The following is a 19,392-nucleotide window of genomic DNA, read 5'->3' as shown; positions in this document are numbered from 1 at the left end:
TTTCAACAAAGCAGAACATCCTTGTACTACAGATGACTTCTCTAGGGGAATTTAAGATTGCACAAATTAGAAACTGTTAAAAACTAGAACCTCAAAAAAAAAAAGATTGTAGAAAAGTAAAGGATTCAAAGTAATAAGTCTTTCCCTCTACATTTATAATTTTACATGATAATTTTGTTGTTGAGTGCATTGTACTTTATCTCTAAAAGATATACTGTAATATGGACTTGATGATGTGGGTTTGTATATGTAATCATATGAGTGTATCAGTAGCTTTCTTCTTAATGAGGCACTGGTACATATGTGTGTGTGTGTGCAGTCATGTCTGATTCTGTGTGACCCCATGGACTGCAGCCTGTCAAGCTCTTCTGTCCATGGGATTTTCCAGGCAAGAAAACTGGAATGGGTTGCCATTCCCTGCTCCAGGAGATCTTCCAACCCAGGGATCGAACCCGTGTCTCCTGCATTGGCAGGCAGATTCTTTTACCACTGAGCAACCTGGGAAGCCACACTGGTACATATATCTTGATACAGCCACACTGGTACATATATCTCTCTGGCCCCAATTCTTTATTTCATTGGCACAGAAAATTCTTGTTTTGCCCAAATGAGTCAGTAGATCAGAGAATTGGTATGAGCAAAGATATGTGCAAATTGCTTTGGAGAAGAGAAGTCAGTTCTCTAAATCAGGACAAGTTACACTGTATATGCACGGTGCTATGGAGAGAGCAGGGGCTCTGTAGTTGGACACACATGGATTCAACTCCGCCTGTGTCCAACTATTAGCTGGATTACCTCGAGCCTCAGTTTCCTCAAGGACAGTGGGAATGATAAGCTAATACATAGGAGTGGTATGAAGATACATATGAAATACAATGATGACTGAAGCACATCCAGGGATAATATCAGCTGCTTCTGCTGTTGAAGAGGATGATAAAGCCTGTTATTATGGACTATGTGCCAGGCACTTTATCAAGTGCTTTGCATACAATCTTAAATCTCTCAGCAACCTCATTTATATAATTTCTTCATTGTTGTTGATGTTGTTGTTCAGTCTCTAAGTCATGTCTCACTCTTTTCGAGCCCAGAGACTGTAGCCCACCATGCTCCTCTGTCCTCCACTATCTCCCAGAGTTTGCTCAAATTCATGTCCATTGAGTCAGTAATGCTATCAAGCCATTTCATCCTCTGCCACCCCCTTCTACTTTGACCTTCAATCTTTCTGATCATCATGATCTTTTCCAATGAGTCTGCTCTTCACATCAGGTGGCCAAACTATTGGGGCTTCAGCATCAGTCCTTCTAATGAATACTCAGGATTGATTTTCTTTAGGATTGACTGGTTTGAACTTCTTACAGTCGAAGGGACTCTCAAGAGTCTTTTCCACAACCACAGTTCAAAAGCATCCATTCTTCAGTGCTCAGCCTTCTTTATGGTCCAACTCTCACATCCGTACATGACTATTGGAAAAGTCATGCTGCTGCTGCTGCTAAGTCGCTTCAGTTGTGTCCAACTCTGTGCAACCTCATAGAAGGCAGCAGCTTTGGCTATACAGACCTTTGCTGGCAAAGCGATGTCTCTGCTTTTTAATATGCTGTTTAGGTTTGTCATAGCTTTCCTTCCAAGGAGAAAGAATTGTTTAATTTCATGGCTATAGTCACTGTCCACACTGATTTTGGAACCCAAGAAAATAAAATCTGTTCTTCATTTATAGGAGGCAAATGATTCTTGGGGAAATCAAAAACATAGGTGTCCAAAGTATTCGTATTAAGAAGTGATAACATGGGATTTTAAACTCAGATCTTTGCAACATCAAAACTTGGTTAATTTATTACCAACTTATATTAATATAAAACCTCTGCTATAGTACCTGGGGAAGAGTATGCTTCAATAAGAGTAGATACTTCTATGTCTGTACCTATGTACATATTTTCCTGTAAGTAAAGATTTTTCTCTGTTGGTTATCTCATGGGAACTAAATTTTAAGATTCAAGTGCCTCCACATTGCTATGTGACCTATATTAGAGTCATTGCTTCTAACTTCTATTATTCTAAATTTTCTTCAAATATTTAAGTAATTTTTGATATGAAGAAATTGACAGAGTAATCAGTAATTCCACTTTCCTTTTAATAAGGACCACAGAGAAGCAATAATGAGTCAGGCCTCAATGCCATTGAGAATCTTGGTGTTTCTATACTCTCCAAGATGAAGTTACTAAATCTCTTTAAATTTTTGTTGCTTCTAATAAAGATGTTTGAAATGCTCAAGAGGGGGAAAAAAAAAAAACACCAATGGTGGGAGAGTTATTATTAGTTGTTTTCAAATAATCTAGATAAAATGATTTAGTAGATAAATGTTTCTACATAGTATTTTAGTAAGAGTTCTTCCTCTCATGAGCAAGACAATAAACAAATATTTAAAGAACACTAAAAGAAATGCCAAATTATTTGCCTGTATGGACTATCCTCATGTCTCAGTATACATGTGAAACTTCCCACTGAAACTGTCAACTAATTTTCTGTGCCTGTGATGCCCAGAGAAGTCTAGTCTGGATATGTAACTTTAAATGCCATTGATGTAGAGATGCAAGCCACAGGAACTGATGGAGTTACATAATCAGAATATACACTAGGAAAGGACTGGTGCTTAAAGCAGCTTTGTGGGACTCTATTATCTGATATTCAAGGAAATAAGAATGAATGGGGAGAGAGTAAGGAGGGATTTATTGAAAGACAAGGGAGTGGCCAGTGGAATACTGCTGAGAAATATGATGAGGACAAAATGTACTAGTTGTAAGGAAACCACTGCTCCAACTTGTCCAGGACTGTCTCCCTGAAGCCTGCTTTTCCAGTGAAAGTGGCTCAGCGATATGGCAATCCTTGTCCTTGGGAAGTTTAGCAACAGTCATTTCAACAGAGTGATACGAACAGAAGTCAAACTTGAATGGGTTAAGGAATGCATAGGAGGTAAGGAAATGGAGACCTTAAGGGCAGAAAATTTCCTGAAGTGTAATTATGAAAGGAATGGGTGAGTTTGACCATGGATGGAATGAAATGTGAGGTCAAGGGATTTTTAAGGTGGAAGAAGGACCTGCATATTTCTCACGGGAATATGTTGCAGGGCAAGAGAGGTTTGAAGAGAAGGGGTACATACACACGAGAAGGGGTATTTAAAGGGGAAAGCTTTCTGAAAAGAGGGCAGAGGGTAGGATCCAGAATAAGAAAGGTGCTTGGGCCCTAAAAGGAAGGAGGTGCACCTTAACAAGTACAAAAGGAGGGTTTAGGGCCGCAATTGCTAGTAGATATGGATGTCTGCCCATGGAAAATTAAGGGACTTGCATTCCATTGATGTTTTTTTCTCTGAAGTAGGAGGTGAGAATATTTGCTTAGAATGAGGGGGCAAGGTGGAGGTGTTATGAGCTAAGGAGAAAAGAAAGTGTGCAAAGCTAATGTGTATGAGGTAGGGGAGTGCATTGAATTAAATCCTGCAATAGAATTGCTTGACAGTATTTGAGGCACATGAGTTAGTTTGTAAAGACACCAAAGATATCCTTTGTGGGACCTGCTCCAGCAGCATCCAGTGGCCTGCCTTCAAGTACAGATAAGGTGGACGTATCGTTTCATATAGAAATAAAGTGTTGCCAATAGATGTAATTACAAAAACAGAAGAACAAAGAAAATGTGAGAATCAATAATACAGTAATTGTCGTAATAAACCATGAAATCTAAACTTGATGGGGATCCAGCAATTAAAGAGTGGGAGTAAATACAGAAGACAAATTGCTTTCTACCACTGAGCTCATGGAAGAGGGAGTTGGGCTAGCAAACCCGATTTTGGGGGGCTCCAGAATCACTGCAGATGGTGACTGCAGCCATGAAATTAAAAGATGCTTGCTCCTTGGAAGAAAAGCTATGACCAAGCTAGACTGCATATTAAAAAGCAGAGACATTACTTTGCCAACAAAGGTCTGTCTAGTCAAAGCTATGGTTTTTCCAGTAGTCATGTATGGATGTGAGAATTGGACCATAAAGAAGGCTGAATGCCAAAGAATTGATGCTTTTGAACTGTGGTGTTGGAGAAGACTCTTGAGCGTCTCTTGGACTGCAAGGAGATCCAACCAGTCCATCCTAAAGGAAATCAGTCCTGAATATTCACTGGAAGGACTGATGCTGAAGCTGAAACTCCAATACTTTTGCCCTCCTGGTGAGAAGAAGTGACTAATGAAAAGACCCTGATGCTAGGACAGATTGAAGGCAGAAGGAGAGGGGATGACAGAAGATGAGATGGTTGGATGGCATCACCAACTGGATGAACGTGAGTTTGAGCAGGCTTTGGGAGTTGGTGATGGACAGGAAAGCCTGGTGTGCTGCAGTCCATAGGGTCGCGAAGAATCAGACACGACTGAGTGACTGAACTGACCTGAGCAAACCCAAAAGATTGGCATTTGTGGTCAGAAATGGAGATGTTTGAATTAGTGATTTTGCAAGAAGTGCAAAGTTTATCATCAATAATACATCTCTACCTACTCTCTTGGGATAAACGTAAGTAGGCTCCTTACTTTCTAATCTCTGTCCTAGATCTTAAGAATACAAGAAAGCAAATCATGTAAAAAAAAAATAAAAGAAATGTTTGCCTCAAACATTTATATATGATTCAGGAACTTTAAGATATTAGATTTTCTTTAGAAATCTGTCTTTTTTTCCCCAGCAACTTTATTGAGGTATATTTGACACATAGGGTTTCCCTTGTGGTTCAGCTGGTAAAGAATCCACCTGAAATGCAGGAGACCTGGGTTCAATCCCTGAGCTGGGAAGATCCCCTGGAGAAGGGAAAGGCTACCCACTCCAGTATTCTGGCATGGAGAATTCCATGGACTGTATAGTCCATGGGTCTCAAAGTGTCGGACATGACTGAGCAACTTTCACTGATGTATGACTTTGTATATGTTTGTAGTGTACAACTTGATTTGATTTATAGTTGCACATTTGATTTATGTTGTATGTTTATAGTGTATAACATGATTTGATACACACATATATTGTGAAATGATTACCAAATGGGAAGGTGAACACATCTGTCACCTCACATAACTACCTTCTGGTGTGTGTGGTGAGAATTTTTAAGATCTGCTCTGTAGAAACATTCAAATGTGCAGTACAGTATTGTTCATTACAATCACCATGCTATACATTAGATTACCAGAATGTACTCATAACTGGAAGATTGTACCCTTTGAACAGCATCTCCTTTCCCCTACTCTGATGCACCTGGCAGCCACCAACCTACTCTCTGTTTCTGAGTTTGACTTCCTTAGATTTCACGCATAAGTGAAATCAAACAGGGTTCGTCTTTCTTGAGACAATGATTGTCTAAATTATTTCACTAACATAATGTCCTCAAGATGCATCCATATTGTCACAAATGTCAGTATTTCCTTCTTTCTCATAACTGAATAATATTCCATTATAAGTGTATGCCACATATTCTTTATCCATTCATCCACCAGTGGATACTTGTTTCTGTGTCTTGGCTATTGTGAATAATGCTGAAATAACCACGGCAGTGCAGAAATCCCCTAGAGAGAGGGACTTCATTTCCTTTGGGTATGTACTCAAGAAATAAGACTGCTGGATCATATGGTAGTTCTATATTTGAAATATTCTGAGAAACCTCCACACTGTTTTGCATAGTGGTTGAGCCAATTTACAGTCCAAGAGTGCACTAGTTCTCTTTCTCCACACCCTTGCCAACTCTTGTCATCTCCTGTGTTTTTGATAATAGCCACTCAAACATGTGTGAGGTGATACATCACTGAAGTTCTGATATGCATTCCCTGATGACTAGTGATGTTGGGCTTCTTTTTATGTATCTGTATATCTTCTTTGGGAAAATGTCTGTTGGAATCCTTTGCCCATTTTTTAAGTGGATTATTAGATTTTTTTTTTGGCTATTGAGTTTTATGAGTTTCTTATATTTTGAATATTAACCACTTATTGGTTGATGGTTTACAAATATTTTCCCCCATTTCATAGATTGCCTTTTCATTTTTTAATGGTTTCTTTTACTGTGCAGAAATTTCCTCGTTTGATGTGGTCAAACTTGTGGGTTTTTGCTTTTATTGCCTGTGCTTTCAGTATCAAAAAAAAGAAAAAAGAACTGTTGAGACCAATGCCAAGGAACTTCCTCCTAGTTTTTCTCCCAGAGATTTTATGATTTCAGGCCTCACATTTAAGTCAAAATCCATTCTGAGTTCATTTTTTGTGAGTGGTGTAAGAGAGGGCTCCAATTTCTTTCTTTTTTTTTTTTTTTTTTTTTTTTTGTATGTTACTGTTCGATTTTCCCAACACCACTTATTGAAGAGACTGTTGTTTCCTCACTGAATATTCTTGGCTCCCTTGTCAAATATTAGTTGACTTGTTATGTATAGACTTATTTCTGGAATCTTGATTCTGTTCTACTGGTCTATGTGTCTGTTTTTATCCCAGGACAAGAGAGTTTTGGTCACTATAACTTTGCAATTCAGTTTGAAGTCAGAAAACATGACGATGCCGCCAGGATTTCTTTAACTATTTGAGGGTTTTTTGTGGTTCTTTAAGCATTTTAGGACTTTTTTTTCCCCTCTTTTTGTGAAAATGCCATTGGAATTTTGATAGAGAGACTCCCTTTTATATTTCCTAGGGAAATTCCCAGAAGTATTCAAGGTTACACATCTTTTCCTTATCCTGCAGAGTTAAGTTGGCCATAAGTTCTGCACCTGATAGTGAGATCTCTGTGCTGTTCTCATGGGGTGGCAGAGCCACCTGCAGGGCTCTTGAATTCAATGCCTTGAGTTTTGTAGAGCGCCAGCCATTGAGTGGCACATTGGGTTCCTGGGGTCTGCACCTGGGGTTGGTAGAAGTTCTGTAGGTGGCAGGTCATCCTGTGGAGTTCATGGGTGAGCCTCTTGGTGGATGCCCTGAGCAGGTTAGCAGAATCCACACCCAGCTGTTGAGATCACATCAATTGCCGTGAGCCTCTGCGGCTTCTTGCCGCTCTGAGCTGTTCCGAGATGATCAGGCCAAGCCCAACTCCTCAGTGTTTGACGTGGAATGAGACAGAAGTGAGCCTTCTGGGCAGCATCGCACAGGGCTGGTGAAGCCTGGTATTCACTTTGCTCTCACTTTCCCTCATGAAGGAAATTGCGAACAAAGGAGAGCTGTCCCCCTCAGTTGGACTCTGGGGCTCCCACAAAGACATTCTCTGCTGTGTTCAGTTCAGTTCAGTCACTCAGTCATGTCCAACTCTTTGCAACTCCACGAACCACAGCACGCCGGGCCTCCCTGTCCATCACCAACTCCCGGAGTCCAGCCAAACCCATGTCCATTGAGTTGGTGATGCCATCCAACTATCTCATCTTCATTGTTGCCTTCTCCTCCTGCCCTCAATCTTTCCCAGCATCAGGGTCTTTTCCAATGAGTCAACTCTGTGAATCAGGTGGCTAAAGTATTGTCGTTTCAGCTTCAGCATCAGCCCTTCCAATGAACACCCAGGACTGATCTCCTTTAGGATGGACTGGTTGGATCTCCTTGCTGTCCAAGGGACTCTCAAGAGTCTTCTCCAACACCACAGTTCAAAAGCATCAATTCTTTGGTGCTCAGCTTTCTTTATAGTCCAATTCTCACAACCATACATGACCACTGGAAAAACCTTAGCCTTGACTACTAGATGGACCTTTGTTGACAAAGTAATGTCCCTGCTTTTCAATATGCTATCTAGGTTGGTCATAACTTTCCTTCCAAGGAGTAAGCGTCTTTTAATTTCATGGCTGCAAACACCATCTGCAGTGATTTTGGAGCCCAGAAAAATAGTCAGCCACTATTTCCACTGTTTCTGTCTATTTGTCATGAAGTGATGGGACTAGATGCCATGATCTTAGTTTTCTGAATGTTGAGCTTTAAGCCAACTTTTCCACTCTCCTCTTTCACTTTCATTAAGAGGCTCTTTAGTTCTTCTTCACTTTTTGCCATAAGGGTGGTGTCATCTGCATATCTGAGGTTATTGATATCTCTGCTGTGACTGGTTGCCAAATCAGTGTTTCTGTGGGGAGACGTCCATTTTGAGATGAGGGTTGGAACCTCCTATTGTGCCATCTTGCCAATGACTTTCTTGTTAAAGTCCTATTTAAGAGTGTTACTGAATTGTTAAAATAATAACAACAGTCAACACTTGACAGCTAACAAAGGGCTTTTCATGGACCAAGATAGCTCTCTGACACAGAACCACAATTCCTACTTTACAGATTATTTAACTGAGGTCAGAGAACTGAAGTTAAGATTAATAAATAGCTCACATAGTTAAACAGGTAACCCAAATCTAAGTCTTGCTCCTTGGTTGTTTAAAGCAATGTCCTTTAGTTTTTACTATTCTTTTCTAGTAAATAACATATACTTTGGTTATTTAAAATTTAAAAATTGAGAAAATATTTTGTTTAGTTATTTTATAATAACATTAAAATCTCTTAAAATATTTTAGTATTTATTTTGGTGATCTTCTAAGAAAAGCCATTAGTACCTACAGACACTTTAATACTTATTAATATAAGCTTATGTTTGTGGCAAAAGTATTTTCACTTTTTAAAGTATTCTGGTATTTCTTTCCAAAATTAGCTTTCATGTTAGATTACTTTTTGTCTCAATTAAACAAACACACCTATCACATTAGTCCTTCAAATCACATGATTTTTAAAACCTGAGCTACATAAAAATAACATAGGTTGTTAATAAAATGCACCTTCCAGATCATCTCCCAGAAAATTATTATTAGTGGGTCTGGAATAGGAAATAGAAATCAGTTTCTTTAAGAACCACCCCTGTTGATTTGATGCAGGTGATTCTTGGATCACACTTTAAGAAACACTTCTTTTGAATTTTATTTTCCAGTTTGTATTAATATCTAATTTTTGACAATTGCAGATAGGAAGTTATCTTTAACTAAATATATATCTGAGATTACAGATATTGTGCTATCTCATATATATAAATATAACTACATAGCACATGTGGATAATTTAACACCTATACTTTGTTTTTAAATTCTAAAAGCACTAGTTCTATGGTAAACTGTAATCTTCAGTAATAGAACTGTCTATATAACTAAATTTGGATCTCAACTTTAGATATTTATAGGTGGTTCTTTGAGTGTTAAAAAATCTGATACTGTTAATTAAGGATCTCTACTTTCTACTTTTAATGAAGAATCAGAAGATGATAACTTTGAATTGAGAGATTGTCAGCATATTTTAAATAACTAATAAATATAAAATAATTCATTCTTATTAGTGGCCAGGAAAATGCAAATTAAAGCTATAATAATATGCAGTTTCCCACAGTAAACTGCATGGGTACACATTAAACTCATGGAATTGGAACTGGAGATGAGAAGGGGAGAAGACTTAGTATTTTGTTGCACATTTCATATGGTCAATGTGTTTTAAAAATATGCATTATTACTGACACTGTTTTAAAACCTATTAAGTGAAAGTAAAATATTTTGTTTGCATCTTTCATTTGGGATGTGTTTTTTTTTAAAGCTTCTGCAGTACATATGAAAACAATTTCTCTTGTTCTTTATAAGGAAATACTTGGCAATACATATTCAGTGTCTGCAGTTGAATTTCCAAACTTTTTGAAGTGATCAGATCAAATCAGATCAGTCGCTCAGTCGTGTCCGACTCTTTGTGAACCCATGAATCACAGCACACCAGGCCTCCCTGTCCATCACTAACTCCTGGAGTTCACTCAGACTCACGTCCATCGAGTCAGTGATGCCATCCAGCCATCTCATCCTCTGTCGTCCCCTTCTCCTCCTGCTCCCAATCCCTCCCAGCATCAGAGTCTTTTCCAATGAGTCAACTCTTTGCACGAGGTGGCCAAAGTACTGGAGCTTCAGCTTTAGCATCATTCCTTCCAAAGAACAGCCAGGGCTGATCTCCTTTAGAATGGACTGGTTGGATCTCCTTGCAGTCCAAGGGACTCTCAAGAGTCTTCTCTAACACCACAGTTCAAAAGCATCAATTCTTCGGCGCTCAGCCTTCTTCGCAGTCCAACTCTCACATCCATACATGACCACAGGAAAAACCATGGCCTTGACTAGACGAACCTTTGTTGGCAAAGTAATGTCTCTGCTTTTTCATATGCTATCTAGGTTGGTCATAACTTTCCTTCCAAGGAGTAAGCATCTTTTAATTTCATGGCTGCAGTCACCATCTGTAGTGATTTTGGAGCCCAGAAAAATAAAGTCTGACACGGTCTCCACTGTTTCCCCATCTATTTCCCATGAAGTGGTGGGACCGGATGCCGTGATCTTCGTTTTCTGAATGTTGAGCTTTAAGCCAACTTTTTCACTCTCCACTTTCACTTTCATCAAGAGGCTTTTGAGTTCCTCATGCATATGACATAACATGATGTGTGAAACACTTGGAGAACAAGAAAACATATAATTAAATTCTAGCCTTTTCCTTTCTTCTTTATCTGCCTCTCATATAGCCAAGGATGTGATTTTGCAATTTACAAGCAGTCAATATTTTTTTTCTGAGTTTTAGTATTATTATCATTTAGTTGGTAAAGGATAATTTGGCTCATATGTCTTTTTTCTCTTTCCAAAAAATATTAACTGAAAGGGTGAGTTGAGGGCATTTATCTTTACCATTCTGCTCTTACTCTTTTTAAAAAAATAATATTCATTTATTTGGTGTATTGGGTCTTAGTTTTGGCGCATAGGATATTTGTTGTGTCATGCGGGATCTTTCCTTGTGGATCTCTAGCTGTGGAGTGGGCTCAGTAGTTGCAGAACATGCAGTTAGTTGCTCTGTGGCATGTGGGATTTTAGTTCCCTGGCCAGGGACTGAACCTGCATCCCCTGCATCGCAAGGTGGATTCTTAATCACTCAACCACCAGGGAAGTCCCCTGCTCTTACTCTAATCTCATTGTCTTCCTATCCAAACATTTCAGTAATATTTATGAACAAGTGCTTTTTGTGCGTGCAGGTGAATGAATGAAAATGAGAACATGATGCATTCAGAAAATGGCCCCACTTTCACTGCTCTGCTGCTGCCTCTTGACCAGAAGATTGCCAACAAGAGTCTCCAGTGCGCTGACGTCGCCTTCGTGGGGCTTCTCTCAGTGCTTCTTGTCTGAAACTTTTACCCCCACCAAAGCACCATGTGGGAAATATGGGAATGGGATGTCAGGTGTGACGCTGAATTTTAATCACCTCCTTATTCAGTTTCTTCAGGAAAAAGAGGACATGGACTTTGCCATGAGGGAAAGGCCATGTGTTGTTGAGGTAAGGACATACGATGCGGTATAACACACAACACCTGTGTAACAAGAGGCTTCTTTTGAGGAGCAGATAAAATTCCAAGGGCAATAATTCTGTCAGATTTAGCTGAGAAACGGCCAACTGTCAGCTGGTATCCAAGCTAGATACAAGAGGATAACAAACTTCATTTCACTGTGCAATCAACATAAAGCGTTTTTAATGGAAAAACAAACTAAGGACACTTAGAGTGCCCTATTTTATACACTTTGCTGCTTTACTTACTATAAACACTGGCGAACTTAGAGGCAGTTATTTTGGGTTTGCTTGTCTAAATATTGAGCTAGTAGGCATTTGTTGATCATTGGTCCGTTTAAAGTCAACTGAACACAGCGAGAGAAAGGCGTGAAGATTGATGGACTGGGATCTGTGGATCAGTTGCGGTGTGGGCCAGGAAGAGCTGCTTGTGGTTTTGTTTGCACACTGATTCAGAGCAGGTTAAAATTGAGGGTATTTTCTAAATAAAACCTATAATTAAAAACTTGTGCATCCTTTTCCAATCTTCTGTTAATTTAACTCATTAGTGATTTTTCAGGCTCTTGAACAGTGAATTTTCTCTAATGAAATAATTCTAGAAGAGGTTATTGAAATGATCTCTTTGACTCTCTGATTAATAACCCAAATCTCATTCAATTCCTGTATCAAGGGCTGTTTGTCTCATATCTGAAGGCTCAGTTTTATCCTGAAATCTAGACCCAGTTCTTACTCTTAGCAGGAGAAATTACCCTATTTCTCTAGCATTTGTAGTTTTCTTGTGACAATATCTCAGCTCTTCCTTTTTGACCGATACACTGCTTTGTACAGCAGTCTATTCAGTATCAGTGCAATGCCTAATTCTGTGTTTTGCCTAAACTCCTATGATAATATTCTGTTTCCAACTTCCTTCTATAATAGTGTTTTAACTAAGACTGTGCATCAGAATGAATTGTGACGTTTTCCTGAAACAGGTTTTTAAGTCATGCTTCAATCAGAGTTATATGCAGAAGGTCAGGACTGGAATTAAGATTTCCAAAACTTTTAAAAATGTTCACTGACCATCTCCTATTGCCATGACTTTGCCCAAGAATTTATTTCATCTCACCTCTAGCTTCCATTCCACCTTTGTCTGATCGATTTACCAGCCAATTGCTCTTATGATACAGAAATCAAGATCGCACAGTTAGAGCCTGGGCAGAAACATTAAAAAAAAAACAGTATACTTATTTGTGATGTATGCTTATATATGTTTATACAGTTACTATTGTGAAAAATAAATGTGTATGTTTTGATCTTCTGTTTTTGTTATTATTCAAAACTGCATAGGAGAAAGAATATTTCAGGGAAAAAAATTTAAAATAGCATATGAAACTTCTTAAAATACTTAAATTATGAGTTCACAAAATTGTGTGCATAAAAATTACTTGGAGATCCTCTTACTTAAATATATATATATAATACACACATATTATAAAATACACACTCATACACACACACATGCACACACACATATTCTTTGTCTCCCAAAGCTGACCTGAAGTGACGCCCAGGAATCTGCATGTTGAATAACCCCAAAGAATAGAGATGTCTTCAAACCACATCTTGAGAAATAGTGGCTTAAACCAACTAACACTGTGTGTCTTGGCTTTTATCAGGATTTAAAAAGACAAACAAACAAATAAACTATTCTTGTTTTTAAACTTTCTGCCTGAAAAAAAAATGTACATTTTTGGCCCTATGGGAGAGATTACATGACCATTGAAAACCACAAGTAGTTGACGTCTTTCAGCAAGTTTTGTTCTAAATACAATATAATTATTTTTATATTACATCTTACCAAGAAGCTATCTCTCTTGATTTTCTTTAAAAAAAGAATAGCATGTTTATTCTTTTTCAATTATGCCTGATACTTATGTCTGAAGTGAACCCATTAGCTGTGATTAAGGTACTTACTGGGCTTCTCTTATGGCTCAGATGGTAAAGAATCCATCTGCAATGCGGGAGACCTGGGTTCGATCCCTGGTAGGGAAGATCCCCTGGAGGAGGGCATGGCAACCCACTCCAGTGTTCTTGCCTAGAGAATCCCTGTGGACAGAGGAGCCTGGCGGGCCGCAGTCCATGGCGTCCCCGAGTCGGACACTGAGCGGTTAAGCACAGCACAGTACAGGGCACCACTACCACCTGGTGGCATCAGGTAAAAATTGCAGGTTTAGTTTCCGACCACTAAATTCACATCCATGTTGTGAAGTGCCATCTCTGGCAGTCCTGCTGCAAGCAATTTTGTCAACATAAATGGTATTTGGAGGAAGTCTATAAATAATAGTGTCTTTTCTATATGGTGTTCCAATCTCATATCAACCCTATTTATAAGACTAATATTTCACTGGGCTCCCCTGATGGCTCAGCTGGTAAAGAATCTGCCTGCAATGCAGGAGACCTGGGTTCAATCCCTGGGTTGGGAAGATCCCCTGGAGAAGGGAATGGCTACCCACTCCAGTATTCTGGCCTGGAGAATCCCATGGACTGTTCACCGCTTGTCCAGAATATTAAACGTGTAGTTTACAAGTTTTTATAGAATAACAAAAAATCAAGGTTAGAAAATGAAGCAAGTAATGTTGACAAATTTCTCTTCTTTTCCTAGTGGAGATATTGTTTTAATATTGGGGAATTCTTGTACCTCCTGAGCGACTTCACTTTCACTTTTCACTTTCATGCACTGGAGAAGGAAATGGCAACCCACTCCAGTGTTCTTGCCTGGAGAATCCCAGGGACAGGGGAGCCTGGTGGGCTGCTGTCTCTGGGGTTGCACAGAGTCGGACACGACTGAAGCGACTTAGCAGCAGCAGACTTTGATATCATCAATAAGACCCTTATTCTGTCGTTTCTAAATTAGCTAAACAGAAGTTATATTCCAGAGAGAATAATATATACTAGGTCTTCAGAATTTGGCGTGTACTGTGGAATGTAGTTTCATGGCCAGTGGACCGATGGATATTTTCTAAATTTTTATACCTATACTATTACTCTAATCATTTTGCATTTATATTCACAACCAGTGGAAGAAGATAATCTTAACTTTAGAGTACCTTGTGAAACTCCTTCCCGTCAATATAATGATTACTCTTGTTTTGCATTTTTGTTTAAATGTAAATGTTTATATACATTTTGTTGAAAGGCACTTTAGTAATTATCAGGAAAGCAACAGGACAAAAAAAAAAAAAAACAAAAAACCTTACAGTATATAAATGCAGCATGGATGGAAAGGGTATTGTTTATGCAAAAGCTTACTTTATATTTTGTGGAATTCATGGAAATAATTTTGTGATTTTGAGAATAAGTGAGACCAAAATTTCGCATTGCCTCATGCTTATAATTTCATTAACATGTAACAACTCTTTGTTTATTTATGAGAAAAATTTAAGATTAGAATTGTCCCTGAGACAGATAACATATTAACTTAAAGCTGACTTGCAGAGAGGGATTATAATGAGTAGGAAAAGTGCAACAGTGAAATAAGGGATTACCTGGAGAAGTAAAATACTATAAAATAGCAAGGACAGGAGAACTAAACACAAATTTTGATAATTATTTATTTTTGTTAGAAGCCAGCTTCTGATTTGGGCTTCTGAGCATAACCTTGATAAAAGACAATCCTTCTCACCCTCTATTATCCATGCCACATGCTGCTTTCAAAAAGCCATATTTAGGAACATCTGTTCTTGTAATTAATCCTCCATCCCTGTGTATAAGAATATGTATAAAGTGCTCAGGTCACATTTGTTCTCTGTAGAAAAGGACAGAATGCTTTCTAATGCCTGCCTAAGTTACCTGACAGGAATATTAGAATGACAAGGAGAATTTTTAAGTACTTTTAGTTCTTTGAAATAAAATACTTTCATCGATTAATAAAAATAGAGGTCTACCTAGAGATGTGTGGGTAAATTTTTCAACTTTTGTTAAAGATAAATTAATCATTCCCATTTGTCAAAGAGAAAGCCATGTGAAACAAGATTATATTATACACCACCTTTAGAGTACAGGAAACAAATAACAAAAGAGTGTTCCCACCTAATCACATTTAAGCTAAAATAATACTACAGATTCTATTTCCATTGAGTCATAAAAAGACTATTTTGTTCTGTGCAAAGGTATTCCCTAAGGAGTATCTATGGGAAAAATTAGACCTAACCCTCTCCCACCATTGTATTTTGAAAGTACATGGCAAAACGGTAAACAAACAAGGATCTTCCTCTCTTTCTATACTCTTTTTAGTTGTTGACTCTGAACTCTGTGATTGCTGAGTTGATGGACATGTTTATAAAGGTTTTAACAGGGATACTCCTAGTTTTAAAATAGGAGTGATCAAGCCTTTAAACCTATGTCTCTTATCACTCAGTTGTAGAACAATATAGTACCCAGCCCTCAGCTGTCCTGAATGATGAGAAAGGACAGCTCCCAGCAGGTCATATCCTCCAGATATCGGTGGGCAGGCAACACCAGCATTCCCAGGCTGCAGTCTAATACTAAACTGATCTGCGCATGTCCCGCTCAGTATATACGTCCTCTGCAGGCAAAACTTAGGTTTCCTGTAGGGGAATAAAAATCTGGACACACACACACACACATGTGGGCATACACACATACATACACACTGTTTTAAAGTGATAGAAAGACATACAAGAATCCTGGAGGGTTTATTTTTTGTGTAGGTTTAGACACAGTATTTAATATATCAAGAATGACAGTTGTTGATATTTTCCCTAAAGGGACACTGCAGGCCAAAAGTAGCTCACTGTGGATTTCAGGCCTTGTGGTTGATGGACTAGTTAATTAGTACATTTTTACTGTCTTGAACATTCATAGGACATGGAACATCCATGGTAGCAATGAACTAATGTTGTGATGTCAAAATTAACATAATAAATTAAAGTGAAAGTTACTCAGTCATTTCCGAGTCTTTGCAATCCCATGGACTGCATAGTCCATGGAATTCTCCAGGCCAGAATACTGGAGTGGGTAACCAGGAATTGAACTGGGGTCTCATGCATTGCAAGCGGATTCTTTACCAAGCTATCAAGTTGATCTAAATACGCAGTTATTTCTTATTCTTGAATACACTGAAGAGTACAAAAGAGCTAAAAACTGTCCCAGAGCAGTAATGAGCAGCCCCAACATGTATTAATCAGATCTGTGTGCAACCTATTATGAGATGTAGTATATAGAATTAAAATAGCAAATGAGAAGCAGCTTCTAAACCAAGGTGTTTGTAATATATTTATATTGGGAGAAACCAACGAAATATGCAGAAATGCTTTGAAAATAATCATTGAATAATGTGGAATTTTTCCTTCGTACCAATAAATACAATCCTAAAAATAAAAACTGTATCTTCTCTTGACATTATAAATACCCTAAGTTTTTATGATAAAGAACACACCAAAACAGGACTTAGGCTGGTTAAAAAAAAGTGATTTAGAAACTTCCCTGATGGTCCAGTGGCCAAGATTCCACACTCCTAGTGGAGGGGCCCAGGTTCCATCCCTGGTCAGGGAACTAGAGCTCACATGCTGTAACTGGACGATCCTGCATGCCACAACTGAGACCTGGTGCTGTCAAATAAATGAAATAAGTAAAAATAAATTAAAAAGATGAGCTCAGACACTCTTGTTCTTCCCATCTTGGTCTTCAGAAACTTGACTGTTATAGTCGAGCAATGTTGATCTGATGTACGTTTCAACAGTGGCTGAAGGATTCATTTTCATTAAGTTTAAGGTATATACAGACACATACCCATGCATATGTATACACACGTACCCTAATACACAAACACAGCTATATTACACATTTACCCATGTGTCTGTGCTGGGGTGTCCACATTTTATTTTTTGATGTTACTTCTAAGTATATCTCTGCAATTTTTCTGTATACAGCTTCTAAGTCCTGCATCCTCATCCATTAATTTTAATGAGAGCCTTGCTTCTCTTCTATGCTCTTTTCAAATATTGACTGCTTTGTTATCTTAACATGGTCACTGACTCTTGCCTCCTTCAGTGCTGTTCCCCGAGCCTAAGTGTCCATCTCTCTCTTCTCTGGGTTAGCTCTGTTCTTTCTCCCAGATCACTGTCCTCCATTAACCTTCCTAACCACTGGGGCAATTGGAAAAAGGTTTCAGTTAAAACATTTAATGTCATTTTTTTCTATTAATTTTACATTTGGGTTTTTTCCATGGTTGACTTACCAGCTTATAAGTGCAAGGTTTCGATTACATCATCATTTAGATAGTTGGTCATTTATCAATCTGAATACACTCATACACACACATGCACATTGGATTTGATCATTGTGATAGTTTGGTATAATTGGGCATTGAAAAGAAGAGAGGATTTTGAAGGAATATCCTTTTTAAACCAAAAAAATCCCTCCCATGTGGAATCCAGTTCAGTTCAGTCGCTCAGTCGTGACTGACTCTTTGTGACACCATGGACTGCAGCATGCCAGGTCTCCCTGTCCATTACCAACACCCGGAGTTTACTTAAACTCATGTCCATTGAGTCGGTGATGCCATCCAACCATCTCATCCTCTCATCCCCTTCTCCTCCCACCTTCAATCTTTCCCAGGATCAGGGTCTTTTCAAATGAGTCACTTCTTTGCATCAGGTGGCCAAAGTATTGGAGTTGCAGCTTCAGCATCAGTCCTTCCAATGAATATTCAGGACTGATTTCCTTTAGGATGGACTGGTTGGATCTCCTTGCAGTCCAAGGGACTCTCAAGAGTCTTCTCCAACACCACAGTTCAAAAGCATCAATTCTTTGGCACTCAGCTCTCTTTATAGTCCAACTCTCACATCCATACATGACTACTAAAAAAATTATAGCCTTGATTAGACGGATGTTTGTTGGCAAAGTAATGTCTCTGCTTTTTAATATGCAGTCTAGCTTGGTCATAACTTTTTTTCCAAGGAGCAAGTGTCTTTTAATTTCATGGCACCAGTCATCATCTGCAGTGTTTTGGAGCCCCCCGCCAAAAAAAAAAAGTTTGTCACTGTTTCCACTGTTTCCCCATCTATTTCCCATGAAGTGATGGGACCAGATGCCATGATCTTCGTTTTCTGAATGTTGTGCTTTAAGCCAACTTTTTCACTCTCCTTTTTCACCTTCATCAAGAGGCTCTTTAGTTCTTTTTCACCTTCTACCATAAGGGCGGTATCATCTGCATATCTGAGGTTATTGATATTTCTCCCGACAATCTTGATTCCAGCTTGTGCTTCTTCCAGCCCAGCCTTTCTCATGATGTACTCTGCATATAAGTTAAATAAGCACGGTGACAATACGCAGCCTTGACGTACTCCTTTCCCAGTTTGGAAGCAGTCTATTGTTCCATGTCCAGTTCTAACTGTTGCTTCCTGACCTGCATACAGATTTCTCAGGAGCAGGTCAGGTCGTCCAGTATTCCTATCTCTTTAGGCATTTTCCACAGTTTGTTGTGATCCACACAGTCAAAGGCTTTGGCAGAGTCAATAAAGCAGAAATAGATGTTTTTCTGGAATTCTCTTGCTTTTTCGATGATCCAACAAATGTTGGATGCAATTTGATCTCTGGTTCCTCTGCCTTTTCTAAATCCAGCTTGAACATCTGGAAGTTCACGGTTCATGTACAGTTGAAGCCTGGCTTGGAGAATTTTTAGCTTTACTTTGCTAGCATGTGAGATGAGTGCAATTGTGTTGTAGTTCAAACATTCTTTGGGACTGGAATGAAAACTGACTTTTTCCAATAGTGTGGCCACTACTGAGTTTTCCAAACTTGCTGGCATATTGAGTGCAACACTTTCACAGCATCATCTTTTAGGATTTGAAATAGCTCAACTGGAATGCCATCACCTCCACTAGCTTTGTTCGTAGTGATGCTTTGTAAGGCCCACTTGACTTCGCATTCCAGGATGTCTGGCTCTAGGTGAGTGATCATACCATTGTGAATATCTGGGTCATGAAGATCTTTTTGTATAGTTCTTCTGTGTATTCTTGCCACCTCTTCTTAGTATCTTCTGCTTCTGTGAGGTCCA

General features: G+C 38.7%; 1 long non-coding RNA gene across 2 annotated transcripts in view; it reads left to right on the top strand.

Annotated features, from left to right (window-relative positions):
• The window catches only part of LOC129655535 (uncharacterized), a 49,447-nt gene extending 36,822 nt beyond the window's left edge, over positions 1-12,625 (top strand). The window contains exon 4 of one of the 2 annotated variants that reach the window (XR_008716035.1): positions 11,026-12,625. This is a non-coding gene — a long non-coding RNA (uncharacterized LOC129655535). The remainder of the gene's footprint in view (positions 1-11,025) is intronic. The other variant, XR_008716031.1, reaches the window with a different exon arrangement.
• Positions 12,626-19,392: the final 6,767 nt, after the last annotated feature.

This window comes from Bubalus kerabau, chromosome 1 (genome assembly GCF_029407905.1).
Source record: "Bubalus kerabau isolate K-KA32 ecotype Philippines breed swamp buffalo chromosome 1, PCC_UOA_SB_1v2, whole genome shotgun sequence".
Taxonomy (NCBI): Eukaryota; Metazoa; Chordata; class Mammalia; order Artiodactyla; family Bovidae; genus Bubalus; species Bubalus kerabau.
The sequence above is the reverse complement of the archived record's forward strand: the minus strand, read 5'-3'. Positions and strand labels throughout refer to the sequence as shown.